Below are 16,922 nucleotides of genomic sequence, written 5' to 3'. Positions count from 1 at the left end.
AAAAAGGTACAAGAGGGGTATGATTAAAAAGGTACAAGGGAGGTATGATTAAAAAGGTAGACAGGGATATGATTAAAAAGGTACAAGGTAGGTATGATTAAATAGGTACAAGGGGTATGATTAAAAAGGTACAAGGGGGTTTGATTAAAAAGGTGCAAGGGAGGTATGATTAAAAAGGTAGACAGGGATATGATTAAAAAGGTACAAGGTAGGTATGATTAAATAGGTACAAGGGGGTTTGATTAAAAAGGTGCAAGGGAGGTATGATTAAAAGGTATAAGGGGGATTTATTAAAAAGGTACAAGGTACCCCTTACACTTTTTTAATAAAACCCTCCATTGTACCTTTTAATCATACCCCCCTTGTTCTTTTTAATCATATCCCTCTTTGTACCTTTTCAATTATACCTTCCCTTGTACCTTTGTAATCATACTCTCCGTGTACCTTTTTAATCATAACTCCCTTGTACCTTTTAATCATACTGGAAAGGGCACTACGGACATGGGAAGGAGGCACTAGGGGCACTAAGACTTAGGATGAAACACTAAGGAAATAGGAAGGAGGCAATGAGAGCACTAAGAACATGGTAAGGGGCACTAAAGACATGGGAAGGAGGCATTGGGAACACTAGGGAAATGCGAAGGAGGCACTGGGTGCCCTAAGGACATAGGAAGGAGGCACTGGGGGCACTAAGGACATGGAAAGGGGCAATATGAATATAAGAATTGCCGCTGCTGGGTCAGACCAGTGGTTCATCATGCCCAGCAGTCCACTCCCGCGGCGTCCCTTAGGTCAAAGACCAGTGCCCCGAGTCTAGCTTTACCTGTGTATGTTCTGGTTCAGCAGGAACCTGTCTAACTTTGTCTTGAATCCCTGGAGGGTGTTTTCACCTATAACAGCCTCTGGAAGAGCGTTCCAGTTTTCTACCACTGTCTGGGTGAAGAACTCTCTTACGTTTGTACCGAATCTATCCGCTTTTAACTTTAGAAAGTGCCCTCTCGGTCTCTCCACCTTGGAGAGGGTGAACATCCTGCCTTTATCTACTAAGGCTATTCCTTTGATTATCTTGAATGTTTCGATCATGTCCCTCCTCAGTCTCCTCTTTTCAAGGGAGAAGAGGCCCAATTTCTCTATTCTCTCACTGTACGGCAACTCCTCCAGCCCCTTAACCATTTTAGTTGCTCTTCTCTGGACCCTTTCGAGTAGTACTGTGTCCTTCTTCAAGTAAGGCGACCAGTGCTGGACGCAATATTCTTGAGGAAAGCACTGTATATCGAAACATGGACCTGGTTGGGTCCTTTTCATATCAACTACTATTTTTGTTGATCTCGTGCAAACGTTGATAATGGCAATCAACTTTTTGACAATAAAAGGTTATCTGGATATAGAGTTTTACTTATCTCACTTGTGTCCCTTTTTTCCTGTTGTATAAAGCAGGAGTCAACCACAGGGCCATGTAGAAAATTTTTAAAACCATTTACATTGGTTTGCAAAGTATTTTATTTTGAAAAGTAACCACTTCTGTCCATGTCTCTTTCCTGTACATCCTTTAAATACGTTTCGTGAATAAGCAAAAAGTGAACAACTAAACTTAAATATAAAGAGTGAGTGAAAAGCTCACGAGGTGGGGTGTCAGATATGACCAGTACAAGCAATAGTGCTTTCAAAGGTCTAGCAGTTCTTCATTCATCCCCCTCTGTCTTCTTATATATAGTAGTTTTTTAATTTTTTTAAATTTTTTACATACTCATGTTTATATTCAAAAGACTTATCTTATAAAAACTTATCTTCAATCCGATTCATTTGTTTATATTCAAAAAGGCTTATCTTATGAGAACTTATCTTCATAGGCATTGATAGAACATGTCTTATGTTCCAACATTCACTTAGTACTCCCCTCTGCCGACGCGTTTCGCGGAGCTTTGTCAAGGCAGGGGCACTGCATAATTGAAAATATCCTAAATGTCTTCAGAAGCCGCTCTTCAAGACATTTAGGATATTTTCAATTATGCAGTGCCCCTGCCTTGACAAAGCTCCGCGAAACGCGTCGGCAGAGGGGAGTACTAAGTGAATGTTGGAACATAAGACATGTTCTATCAATGCCTATGAAGATAAGTTCTCATAAGATAAGCCTTTTTGAATATAAACAAATGAATCGGATTGAAGATAAGTTTTTATAAGATAAGTCTTTTGAATATAAACATGAATATATAAAAAATTCAAAAAAATTCAAAAACTACTATATATAAGAAGACAGAGGGGGATGAATGAAGAACTGCTAGACCTTTGAAAGCACTATTGCTTGTACTGGTCATATCTGACACCCCACCTCGTGAGCTTTTCACTCACTCTTTATATTTAAGTTTAGTTGTTCACTTCTTTCCTGTACAGACATGGGAAGGAAGCAATGGGGGCACTAAAGACATGGGAAGAAGTTTCACGTTTATTTAAAATTTTTTATACCGCCTAATCAAACCTTCAAGGCGGTGTACAAAAATACCAAAACAGTGTCAGAGTGTAGTCAAAGTCAAAATGGGGAAAAATACAAATTTTTAAAAACATTGACGAACGGGAATGAAGGGGAAGAAGGGTGGAACTACAATTGATAGAAAGAACATTTAAGGAAAAGAACAAAAGGAAGGGAGACTGGAGTTAAAAACCTTTCCAATCTGGTTTGTCCTTAAAAGGGCAGTTTAAGTAACAAAGACATCAAGGAATAAAAAAGGCTTTAACTTTGCCTTAAAATTGGCAAGACTTGTTATTTCAAAGCAAGGGGGCAATAACGGAAAAAATTGTAGCCCCCATTGTACTGATATACTTCAACGAGGGAATAGTTAGAAGGTTGTGAGCTGTGCATCTTAGAGTCTTAGATTGATTATATGGAATAAGTAGGCTGTTAATAAATTCAGCTTGATTATTTGCTCTGGTTTTAAAAGTAAGTAAAAGGATTTTGTAAGTGATCCTATGTTCTATTGGAAGCCAATGAGCTTTCTGTAAGAGGGGAGTGACATGATCATACTTTTTTGCATTGTATATGATTTTTACTGCGATGTTTTGTATTATTTGAAGTCTTCTTATTTCCTTTTTTGTAATGCCTTTGAGGAGGGCGTTACAGTAGTCTAAGCATGAAATGACAAGTGAATGAATTGAAATGTTCAGAGCAGAGGGCTCGAACAATTTTGCTAAAGCTTTAATCAAACGTAATAGATGGAAACAACGTTGAACAATTGAACTAATATGTAAGTGATAAGAAAATTTACTATCAAATGTAACTCCCAGCAATTTAAGAGAGGATACCACTTTGATAGGTAGATTTTTAAGTATTAGTGGGGATTCAAGAGAAAGGCCATTTTTAACTGGAAAAAACATTAGTTTTGACTTGTTCACATTCAAAGAAAGCTTGTGTACGTCAAGCCAGGAGTGGCACTAAGGACATGGGAAGGGGCACTAAGGACATGGTAAGGAGGCACTGGGGACACTAAGGACATAGGAAGGAGGTACTTGGTGCACTAAGGACATAGGAATGAGGCACTGGAGGCACTAAGGACATAGGAAGGAGGTACTTGTGGCACTAAGGACATAGGAAGGAGGCACTGGAGGCACTAAGGACATAGGAAGCAGAACTAAGGACATAGGAAGGAGGCACTGGGGGCACTAAGTACATAGGAAGGAGGTATTGGGGGCACTAAGGACATAAGAAGGAGGCCCTGAGGGCGCTAAGGACATAGGAAGGAGGTACTGGGGCTCTAAGGACATGGGAAAGGGCACTAAGGACATGGTAAGGAGGCACTGGGGGCACTAAGGACATGGGAAGGGGCACTAAGGACATAGGAAGGAGGCACTGGGGGCACCAAAGACATGGGAAGGGGCACTAAGGACATAGGAAGGAGGTACTGGGGGCACTAAGGACATAGGATGAAGGCACTGGGGGCACACGGGCATGGGAAGGAGGCACAGGGGGCACTAAGGACATAGGAAGGAGGTACTTGGTGCACTAAGGACATAGGAATGAGGCACTGGAGGCACTAAGGATATAGGAAGGAGGTACTTGGGGCACTAAGGACATAGGAAGGAGGCACTGGGACACTAAAGACATGGGAAGGGCACTAAGGACATGGGAAGGGGGCACTGGGGGCACTAAGGACCTAGGAAGGAGGCACTGGGGACACTAAGGACACAGGAAGGAAGGAGGCAGGGAATCGAAAGGGACAATTGTTGGGCCTGAGTGCAAAAAGAAAGAAATAAAAGAAAGGATACACAGTCAGAAGGAAACGCAACCAGAGATTCATGAAATCACCAGAGAGAAAAGGTAGGAAAAATGATTTTATTTTCAATTTAGTGATCAAAATGTGCCAATTTTGAGAATTTATATCTGCTCTCTATATTTTGCACTATATTTATCTATTTTTCTATAGTTGCTGAGGTGACATTACATATTTTAAAGTCATCTGCCTTGACATCTTTGAAACCCCCCAAATATAAATGATAATTAACATTTTCTCTGCATATAGTGTGCTTTGTAAGTTTTTAAAAAAAAATTTTTTATGGTTAGCATTATGAATTAATAAGATGTGTGTACATGAAAAATGAATGGAAGGAATTGGGGGCGGGGCAGGACTGACAATTAATAGATGTCCTCTTTTGATGAAAAAAATAAATGGTCACGTTCATAGAATATAATGATTTAACTGCACTGTAAAACAGTCATATAACAGAAATACGATAAATGCCATTGGAATACTAAAGACATCATAATAGGCAGCCATATTTCATGTTTCTTAGTTCTGGCCCCAGAACAATGGAAGTAAAGGCAACAGGTTAACATTTTCATTGCTGAAGTTCTTTAGCACCTGGAACGACAACTTTGTTGTTTTGGAAAGTTGCAGCATGTCATCTGAGCGTTGGTGTGTGAGGGTGTTCGGCAGTTATTGTGCTGTCAATGTCATGCATTCATTCTATTTTCTGAGCTCAGAACAGTTTACATGAATTTATTCAGGTACTGTAGCATTTTCCCCTGTCTTTCCCAGCGGGCTCCTTATCTATCTAATCATCTGGACTGCTAGATGACCAAAGGGTAAAAGGAGTGCTCAGGGAGGATACGATAACAGCAGAGAAGCTAAATAAATTCTTTGCCTCGCTCTTTACAGAGGACAATGTTGGGGTCATGTCCACACTGGAAGCCTTGTTTGATGATGGTGACTGAGAGCAAGCAAAACTAATCCTTGTAACTCTAGAAGATGTAGTAGTACAAACTGAGACACTTAAGCGTATCAAATCACCAGGGCTGGATGGTTTTCCTCCCAGGGTTCTGAAGGAGCTCATCCATTAAACTGATAACCTGAGCCAGTAATATGTAATCTATCATTGAAAATGGTCACGGCGAATGAGGGCTGGAAGGTGGCTAATGTAATACCGGTACTTAAAAAGGGCTGCAGCAGTGATCTGGGAAATGATAAGCAAACGAACCTGACGTCAGTGCTGGGCAAAATGGTAGATGCTATTCTAAAAATCAAGGGGGTCAATAGTCATCCAGCAACATTCAGTGTTTTGCTGACTGCTGGTGACTTTATGCCCAGAAATTCAATGCCAGGCCATGTTCGAGCTTTGGCACTGAGAAAGCCTGAAGTCAGCTACACCATAACTGGTTAACTGCAATATTCAGAATTAACCAACTATAAGCCACTGCATAGAGCTAGGACTGACTTCTGCAGTGACCTGGGCCTGAATATTGGTACTTAACCAGCCTAATGCTACTCTGCTCCCCCCATATAGCTGGTTTTGCTTTAAATGCTAACCGCTTATTTTTAAATTTGGCTGGTTAAGGTTCTTTTCCAATGAGTACCAGTCTCTGGATACTTCTTCTTTCAGGCTCCATTGTGAAGATGCTAAGTGTTCTAAGGTCACTAAGATTTAACAATGGCTTGAAAGAGATTGGAAGTCATGTACATCTGCTCTACCAGCCTAACAGGCAACTCATGGAAAAGCCAACAGTGCAGATCCCACACCTCCACAACAGGGCAGAAAAAAATAGCTCTCCAGTGCTCAAAAAAAAAAAAGATATTCAAATGAAATGCACACTGTAACAGCAAGAGGAGGGATGTGTTTGGTGCAGCTCTTATGAACATGTCCTCTGCAATCCCAGCCATGAAGCACATATTGACGCTGCTCTTCTGCACCTTTAAATCTAAACTTTTTGATTTTTTTTTTTTAAACTTGGAAGGCATAAATTTAAGCACAGACCCTCAGTAACTCTCTGCTTGTCTTCTGGTTGTGCTGTTTCATGCAAATAAAAGCAGATTGAAAGAGACAGCGGAGGCTAATTATTTTCCATTTAGAAGTATGGCGGTTGAGATGACAAGATAACAGCTCCGCTTGAAATGTCTGGACGCCCTGCTGTATAACGTTTAGAGAAAGGATGGGGGTAATATTCAGCCCCCTTAAACCATGTTGAACAGGCTGGTTGGTGATTATCAGCAGGCACTTAACCAAGCACTGACTCTGCTTCACTGTCCGGCTAGTGTCAGGGCTTGCTTTATTCGGCCCATCTAGCCCACTGCCCTGTCTCCAACAGTGACCAATCCAGGTCGGTTCATAGACAAAATCGCGCGAGACAACGGCGCGCAGACAACTGAGCGCAAGGTTGACGGCGCGCCAATGAAAAGCACTATTTTAAAGGGTTCCGACGGGGGGTGTTGGTGGGGAACCCCCCTATTTTACTTAACAGACATCGCGCTGGCGTTGTGGGGGGTTTGGGGGGTTGTAACCCCCCTCATTATACTTGGAACCGAACTTTTTGCCTGTTTTTTAGGGAAAAAGTTCAGTTTTAAGTATAATGTGGTGGGTTACAACCCCTCAAACCCCCCACAACGCCAGCGCAATGTCTGTTAAGTAAAGTGGGGGGGGGGGGGGGTTCCCCCCATACCCCCCCCCGTCAGAGCCCTTTAAAATAGTGCTTTTCTTCGGCGCTTCGTCAACCTTGCGCTCAGTTGTCTGCGCGCCGTTGTCTCGTGCGATTTAGTCCCATCACTATCCAGTACCTGGCAGAAACCCAACTAGTACCAACCTTCCGGAGCTGAGACTGTGATGTCATAAAGCCTCATTCCACCAAAGTCTAGGAGCCAGTCTCATCAGTGATGTCATGATGGCTTCAATGTTCTGTACATAAGAATGTCCATACTGGGTCAGACCAATGGTCAATCAAGCCCAGTACCCTGTTTCCAACAGTGGCCAATCCAGTTCACAAGTACCTGGCAGAAACCCAAATAGTAGCAACATTCCATGCTACCAATCCCAGGGCAAGCAATGGCTCCCCCTCCATCTCTCTCTATAGAAGACTATGGACTTTTCCTCCATGAACTGGTCAAAACCTATTTTTTACTCCATATACGCTAGCCACTGTTACCACATCCTCCTCTGTCAAGTTCCAGAGCTTAACTATTCATTGAGTGCCTTTAAAACAATTAGGAGGAAATCATTTTTCAGTCGTAACTTTTCCTACTTGGCTATTTGGGGTCCTGGCATTGAATATTCAGCTTAAATTTGACCACAGATATTGGGGACTTAAAATCACCGAGTACAACAGGCTGAATTTCAGCCTTAGGGAAATTGTAAGGGAAAGTATAAAGCCTTTCTTTCTTAATAAATAAAATTTGTAGCCCACCTCCATGGTTAGTAAATCCATAAATTTCTTACAGAATAGGGTGCTAATATGTGATGCAAGAAAGGCAGAAGGAAACCTCTCAAAGGACAGCCAAATGGCCTCTCTCTTTGGATAGATAAGGTCCCACAGTTGTATAACTCATATTATTACAATATAAGTTTTGCAAATTCATTATTAGAGATATGGTTCATGCAATCATCAAATTCAGTTACAAGGCGCCAGTTGCTACCTTCATTGTATTTTGAATACAATTAGGATTTGAAGTACATTTCATGCAGTCATTGTCATTCGATTACAATGCAAAATAATTTGTTTAGGGTCTGACTTTTAAGCATTTTTAAATGCATCGCACGTAGTAATCAACATTCAATGAGATTTTGGTTAAGATGCGACTTACAATATTTATCATGTATTTTAAACTCAATCAATTTTAGGTGTCCTATTCTTCCAGACACACTCAACTAGTGTCTGGAGAATTATAGCCTATTGGTATTGTGAGGCAGACCTTGCTTTCAGGGTATTCTAGCCTACTGTTATCATTCTGGCTACCCTGTGGCTTGCAACATTTTTGAATGAAGGTCCTTTAGGCTTTCTCAACTTCTTCCTGTTTATAAATGATGACATAGTCCTTGATCAGTGGTCTCCAACTCAAACCCTTTGCAGGGCCACATTTTAGATTTGTAGGTACTTAGAGGGCCTCAGGAAAAAAAATAATATCTTATTAAAGAAATAACAATTTTGCATGAGGTAAAACTCTTTATAGTTTATAAATCTTTCCTTTTGGCTGTCTTAATAATACTATTGTCATTTATAGCTAAAATGATCAAGAAACTGTTTTATTTTACTTTAGTGATTATGATAAACATACCGAGGGCCTCAAAATAGTACCTGGTGGGCCGCATGTGGCCCCCGAGCCGCGAGTTTGAGATCACTTAGTGGCAGTTCTGAATGAATATTGCATTTCTGTGGAGTACGAGATGCTTTCTGAAAAAGAAAAAGAACATAAGAACTACCACTGGTCCATTGTGCCCAGGAGTCCGCTCCCGCAGCGGCCCTCTGGTCAAAGACCAGCGCCTTAACTGAGACTAGCCCTACCTGCATATGTTCTGGTTCAGCAGGAACTTGTCTAACTTTGTCTTGAATCCCTGGAGGGTGTTTTCTCCTATGACAGACTCCGGAAGAGCGTTCCAGTTTTCTACCTCTCTCTAGGTGAAGAACTTCCTCCAAGCTTCTGGGATGGCTCTCATGATATATGTGAAGCCAATATATAATATCACCAAAAGATTTTTTGTAAAATATTATGTTTCTTCTACATAAAATATGTTGGCTGCAGAGACATGTAAATGTTGGCATAAACAGAAATAGGAGTGCGGAAAGACCTCAGATATTTACCCAAATCACTATAGAGCAGACAAGGCTGTGGGTTTTGTGATAATCATCAGTCAACCACCTCCTCCCTATAACAATCTATAACATCCTTTAAAGTTTTATAGCATCAAAAATCCATATCATTGTAAGGAACAAAGAACTTAACTTAAAAAATGGAACTTTGTTATGGAACTTCTTATCACCGATCCCAACGGGGTCCGTTTCACCCGTGGCTTCCTCAGGAGATCAGGAAAAATGTGACCAAGTTCCAACAAATGCAAACTTCGTCCAATTAGCAGAATATTTTCCATTATTCCATGTAGGTCAGGCTCATATTGTTTCCTACGCCGTTCACAAATCACCGACTTCTAGGACGCCAGCCTTCTTCAAACGCTGCATTCAATAATGGCGCCAGCCGAAGTAAGCACTTAAGCCGAAGTAATGCTTAAAAAAGTCAGTTTACTTCGTCTGGCGCCATTATTGAATGAAGCATTTGAAGAAGGCTGGCGTCCTAGAAGTCGGTGATTTGTGAACGGCGTAGGAAACAATATGACGGAGACTTCGGCAGTTGGAACCCAAGCACAGTACCGGGTAGAGCTTTGGATTCTTGCCCAGAAATAGCTAAGAAGAAAAAAAAAAAAAAAAAAAATTTAAATTGAATCAGGTTGGGCAGACTGGATGGACCATTCGGGTCTTTATCGGCTGTCATCTACTATGTTACTATGAGCCTGACCTAAATGGAGGAATGGAAAATATGCCCAATGTTGTTCGGGAAATATGGAATGTGGTCATGGAAGATGGGTCAAACGCAGCCAAAAGTTGGCAGCCTGCTTGGTGCCTTGGGGTCCCATGGTCTGACAAATGAATGCTCCTCTTGTCTGGAGTTTGTGGAAAGGGCACCAAAGTCATTCGTTCATGATTAGTGTTAGCTAGACATGCTTGAACACTACTCATTTCATAAAACAGATAAGTACAGCTAAGAGGTTCCTCCAGACTGGATCCAGCGAGCAACTCAAACCAGATGAGAAAAGAAGCAGCTGATATGACCCTGCCTCTGACCTCCTGAGGGAGTTTTCGCCTGCGCTTCATCATCCCTATGCCTGTCAGTTTCCTCTGAAGATGGATAGAATGCAGGAGCAGGGGTGCCCCGTCACGCCACAAACACTCCCTCCAACCCCCAACTGAAATTGTTAACAGCCGCATTACCGTTTGCCTTTGATGTAGACTTCTAAAGATGTTTTTCATTCAGCTCCTGGTGAAGCTCTTTGGGTCAGTTTTACACTGTTCCAACAGAATTCAGCCCATTTTTACAGTTCTCAGTTTAGCATTAATTCTTAAAAAAAAAAAAAAATAGGGAGGGGGGCTATTGCCTGTCTGACCTTTTGAGCAACTCTTCTGCAGCGTAGTATCCACCAATAGCATGTTATAAACGTGTCACATAAGGAAAGATTATAAGGTAAAATCTGGTATAACTAGGGCAAATCCAACCTGTAAACTTTATCAGTTAAGAGAAAACTTGTACTGGAAAACTTGCACTGTATGAATAACCAGGACAAATTGTAACCGGTAAACTGTATATTATGTCCATCAGTATTAGATTCTAAATATGTGTCTAGCTAGGAAAAACTTCTATCGGAAACTTGTACTGAAATTATGCCAAATCTAGTGTAAATTGTAACCTGGTAACGAGTAAACTGTGGACTCCTTTTACTAAGATGCGTTAGGGCCTTAACGCACAGAGCACGTGCTAAATTGTCGTGCATGCTAGACCTTAACGCAAGCATTGAGCTGGCGTTATTCTAGAAGCGTACTGTAATTTTGGGCGTGCGCCAAAAACGCTAGCGCACCTTAATAAAAGGAGCCCGATGTGTGTTTAACCCGTAACCCGTTCCGAGCTCTTTGAGAACAACGGGATAGAAATCGAAATACATCATTGTACAACCGCGTTAGGACACCCGCTCCATATGTAATGTAATGTAATTTATTTCTTATATACCGCTACATCCGTTAGGTTCTAAGCGATAGGTTAGGTTAATCCGATAGGTTCCATATCTTAAGAGACAGGGGTCAAAACCAGACTCGGTTCTTCTTTGGACCTGCGGTTCCCGATCCTCAACTAAAGCAGAGGCCGGAGGTCCATATACGTAGCTGGGGGAGGGAGGAGGGGGAAAAGGGAGCATGCAACCACGGGTGAATCAGCTTTGGGCTTGTGGCATGGCATAATTTAATTACCTCAGTAAAACATAGTGATGTCCAGTGAGGTCCACCTAACCTCTGGACTCAAGCCCATTTAAGATTAACAAATAATTTTTTAAAAAAAATCTATTTAGCGAGCATACAGGTTTGCAGAAGTATTTGGAGGATATGGATTTCAGAAGCAATGCATAGATTTTGATGACAGGCTCAGATATTCATGCAGCCCACACACATATGGTTTTTGATCGCATGGCCCACTCTTGCTCCTAAATAAGAGGAAAGGAGGAGGGATGGAAAAAACAGCATTAAATTCTTGTACAGTTGTAAATTTGGATGTCCCAGTATTAAACACATTGCCAGTTCAGTAAGTGTCAAGAATTCTCACTTCATCTTTTGTTCTTTCATTTGTATGACACTGTTTTTGATTCAAAATCATAAAAGAATTAAAAAAAAAAAAAAAAAATTGCACTTCATTCGTGTCTACCAGTGGTGGGGGTGCGGACTGCCCTGGACGTCATCTTCATGTGGGGCGCCAGCACCTCTCCTCCTCTGTGCCCCTCTCCCAGGTATCTCTTGAAATGTTTGCTGGCCCTGGTTCCCATCTGATGTTAATTCCTGGTCGTAGGATCAGGATGTGACGCCAGAAGGGAGCCAAGGGTGGTGCGAGCAGCAGGTGGAAGATACTGCTCACTCCGGCGAACATTTCAAAAGGTACATGGGGTGGAGGTGTCCAAGCGGTAAAGTCCAGGAGGGTGCATAGCGTGGCGAAGAAGAATGGGGCATGCGGCACAACAATGCTGGGCGCCAACCTCCCTAGCAACGCCACTTCTGGTTGCAGATGGCTAGATATAGTGAATTTTGGTTACCACGCTGTTGAGTTGGCCAATTTTTGACCTTGAAGTTGCACAAGGGGGTTTATTTTTCAGGGAATTACAATAGTGCTCAGACCCACAACTTATAATGTTCAAGTGTATAAAACAGAATACAGGCTGCCATCAGACCATCATTTATGTCTGTACCACCACATAAATTTCTAACCAATCTATATAAATAATAACACCATGACTTATCTTTTATGGTGGTAAACTCGCAGTGGATGGTCACGTGACAGGCAGCTCTGTATTGTACAGTGCTCATGCAATTGTTAAACATATATTTTATTTCAGGTTCTTATCCTTGTTTGATATAATGCCATATAATCATCTACGTCGATCCTCCATCCCACCCTTAAATCTCCCTAACCATTTTATTTTATTTAAACTCGAGTTAAAAAGATAACGATTTAATAATTCATGGTTCAAAAATTCATTTTGTTTGTTCTGTGACAAATGTATAATATAATGATATAATGAAATAGAATAAAGTAGAGGCAGCAACACTTACCTATATGGCCATTTGCCATAGGTATGTCCACAAATACCCATATAGGGCTGCCATTGATCTAAATAGCAGTAAGACCCGTGAAACCTTGGCAAGCCAAAGGCTCATCCATAGAAGATACAGCTGGAATAAAAAGAGTCATCTGCATTCAGTTGATGTTGACGACTATCATAATATCCACGTTTCTCAACTAGAAGAAAATTGAAAACATTCCTTTATGGAAAAAAAAAATCACCTTTCAACAGATGATCCTTTTAGATTTCCCAGGGTTGTCCAAGCTCCAACTTCTATTACTTTGCCTATAATGATTTTCCTGGAAACGCCCCCCACCCCCCCCCCCCCCCAGGTCTTGCATGCGCTCCTCTTTGATTGTAAATTGCCGTAATGGCTTTTTCTGTAAGCTACCCATGTTGTAGGGTCTCTTCTTTAATTGTTAATTGCCTTGAACTTTTATGGGCATAAAGTGATCCACAATTCTCAGATCAGGTTAAGCAGTGGCGGTATTAATTGCCCTGTTGCCTCCCACCCCCACCCCTCAAGATGTGCCTGGTCCTTAGGATAATCAGAAGATGTAACTTGCACGAGTCACTGTTTTACATAAAAATAAATCTCATGAATATTCAATATGGTGATCTTGTAAACTCAACCTACTGGTGGCCCGTGAGGACCAGAATTTCCTAATTCCAGCTAATTAACTCTGATTATGCACTTAAAAAAACTCGTCTTTCCATCTTGGCAAAAAAAAACCTCAGAAGCAGATGGCATTCATTTTTGCTTGCGTCAGTACAAGAATTAATGTCTTCACATGCCTTTTTCAGTTAGGAGCTAAAAACAGGAAGACGGAGGGTCACGAGGAGCACAATTTTCAAACCCACAGCAATCTGAAAATTGCCCTCTCCTTCCCCCCATCCATTGTATTTCCATTATGCTTTTAATAAAATTGTACAGATCTGAGATATATTTAATTGATTTAGTAAAATTAGATTCTTTTGTTTGCATCTTGCTTTGGTGTTGTTTTTGAGAATTCACAATGAATATATGCATGTGATAGATTTGCATAGAAAATCTATCTCATGCATATTCATTGCAGATATTCTGAACATCAGACTGACTTGGTGTGTTCCAAGCACTGGTTTAAGAACCCCCTGCAGAAGTTATGTGTGGGGGAAATATAGTAGCAACAGGGTCTGACAGCTCCCTGATGAGAGACGAGAATGGCAGTAGCACTGCAGGAAATGATAAGTGGAAAATAATGAAATCCTAAACCAGGACTCAACCACCCAGTTCATGGCACCTAACAATGTAAAATGTTTGTATTATAAAAAGGTTTTTCAAAGGATGAAAGACCAGCAGTGCAGTCAGTACCTGAAGGATTATGATTATTGAGCGCTTCTATGACTGGGGAATCAATTCAGAGCAGTCTATATGAGCCTCTGCAAGGGCGCTACACTATATGAGCTTCTGTAAAGTTGATATGATCCATTAGCTTCTGTAGAGATGTTACCATAAGGAGTTGTGAGGGCTCTATACACAGAGCTCTGTGGTGGTGTTAAGAGTTATTGATACGGGCATGGTTATGCCAATAATTCATCATCCTACTACATGCTTATACCAAATCAGTTGTCCTATGTATGCACACATGCAATACTAGGTTTACTATTGCAGCTAAATACACTATACACTTTTTTACATACCTCTTAAGGAGGTTGGCCATTTCAACTAAATGAACTACTTCTTACGAAGGTTGGTCATTTGAACTAAATGAACTACTTCTTACGAAGGTTGGCCATTTCAACTAAATGAACTACTTCTTACGAAGGTTGGTCATTTGAACTAAATGAACTACTTCTTACGAAGGTTGGTCATTTCAACTAAATGAACTACTTCTTACGAAGGTTGGTCATTTGAACTAAATGAACTACTTCTTACGAAGGTTGGTCATTTCAACTAAATAAACTACTTCTTACGAAGGTTGGTCATTTCAACTAAATAAACTACTTCTTACGAAGGTTGGTCATTTCAACTAAATGAACTACCCCTTAAGGAGGTTGGCCATTTCAACTAAATGAACTACTTCTTATGAAGGTTGGTCATTTCAGCTAAATGAATTACCTCTTACGAAGGTTGGTCATTTCAACTAAATGAATTACCTCTTATGGAGGTTGGCCATTTCAGCTAAACATCATCTATTTACATGCATCCCTGAAAGTTCTAGTTTCCTCTCTGTCAACTTCATAATTTCAGTTGAAGTAGTTTGAAAAAGAGATAGTCTTTATCCCTTTCTTGAATTTTCCAGAGTTCTTTTCTAACTTTAATCCCTTTGGTAGGGCATGCCACCACGTCGGAGCCATTACCGAGAACTTTCTTGCCCCGGCGCTTTTGTATTTGATGTCTTTGAAGGAAGGTATTTGTAGTAAGGGCTCTTGGCTCGAGCGTAGAGCAGCCGGGGGCGTATGGTTATGGCCGCTAGGTTCCGAGAGGTGAACAGTTTTGTGCGTCAGCTATAGGATTTTGAATTTCACCCTGCTCTCAATTGGGAGCCGGCGTAACTCCTTCAGTGGCGGGGTGGCACTCGTCTGTCTCATTTTTTTCCTAGTAGAAACCTAGCTGCGGCGTTTTCTGCCCGTCTCCGTTACATTTTATCTACAAGCTTAACACCAATTGGAGAAAACGAGAAGCCAAAATCATGGAAGGTATAAAATGCTGTATTCATTTTTATTTTTTTTTGTTTAAAAAAAAAGAACATACAAACCCCCTTCTCCCCCAGTTCAAGCAACATCTAATAAAACAAACAGGACATGATATAACTGTTCGGCATCCCTTCCTTGCTGATTTAACAAGTCCTTGATAACCAACGCAGTCATTAAAAGTGAAATTGTAAATTTTGGTTCAAGTGTAAAAGACCAGAAAAGTGAAGGCCTGATGCTTTAATGTCTACTGAGAGATAACAGTAGTTTTCTGGACGCTGCAACTTTATTTTCCAGTATTCCTGTTCCAACCCCAAAATAGGTCTGCCTAAGATTTAAAGTGGCCCATTGAAAATAAACGTACATCTGGTGGGGGTGGGGTGTGGGGGGTTGTGTGTGACTTCCATGTCATGCTTACTGCACTGATGAAGACCATACGTATTCCCTTCCTTATTTTTTTTTTTTTTTTAAATAAAGTAAGATCCAAAAATATGTATTAGTTATGAAGGGGGTTTCTGCAAAGGTGTGGGATTGTCCAGGACAAATGTCCTGTGTTGTGCTCTGCCAAAATCAGTTTCTTTCTCTACAGTAATCAGACCCTTCCTTTCTGAGCGCACTACCAAGACCCTCATTCACCTCTTGCCTAGACTACTGCAACCTGTTTCTTACTGGTCTTCCGCTAAACCAGTGTCTCCCAAACGTTTTTCACTCGAGGCCGTGTCTAGAGGGCCTCTAGGTATGCATGGACGTCGACCGATGATAAGACCATACGATTTGCCTTACTGGATCACACCAATGGTCTCATCTATCCCAGTATCCCGTCTTCACAGAGGCCAATCCAAGTCACAAGTACCTGGCAAAAACCCAAATAGTAGCAGCATTCCGTGCCACTGATCCAGGGAAAGCAATGGTTGCTCCCACGGCTGTCTCACCAGCAGTTTATGGAACGTTCCTCCGGGAACTTGTCCAAACCTTTTGGAAAGCCAGCATGTGCGTCAAGTCACGTCAACATCCGCGCATGCTCAGAGGCCCTCCGGATGCAGCCCTGAGCTCAGGGGCCTTCCAAAACCCAGACAAACTGCCGGGTTTTGGAAATCCTTCCATCGTTGGGGAGGGGGGGAGAGGTACACTGGAAGAGATGTGCCGGGCACCTGTGCCAGCAGTTAAATCTCGTATCTCGCCACGGCACACTGTTTGCGATTCACTGTGCTAAACCATCTTTCCTCTTCAATCTGTTCAGAACTCTGTTGCGCCGGGCACTCTGCTCATCAGGGAAGTCTCTCTTATCTGTACCCTTCTCTTCAACAGCTAACTCCACTGTTCCTTCTACTTTGCTGTACCATATGCCTGAAACAAACTGGATTTGAAGAATACCAGATAGAGCTTGATGTACCAAGTTAGGCAGATTCAAAGTCCACTTCTTTCAAACTGCTTTCAATTCCAAACTCCAACCCACCTGCTAAGCACCAATAACTGTCTTATCTTTCCCTCTCTAATTCCCCCACTGAGCACAGTTTATCTGTCTAGACTAGATCGTAAGCTCTTTTGAGCAGGGACTGTCTCTTCTATGTTTTGATGTACAGCGCTGGGTATGTCTAGTAGCGCTATAGGGGAGTGTGGCGCAGTGGTTA

This window comes from Geotrypetes seraphini, chromosome 19, assembly GCF_902459505.1.
Source record: "Geotrypetes seraphini chromosome 19, aGeoSer1.1, whole genome shotgun sequence".
NCBI lineage: Eukaryota > Metazoa > Chordata > Amphibia > Gymnophiona > Dermophiidae > Geotrypetes > Geotrypetes seraphini.
The sequence above is the reverse complement of the archived record's forward strand: the minus strand, read 5'-3'. Positions refer to the sequence as shown.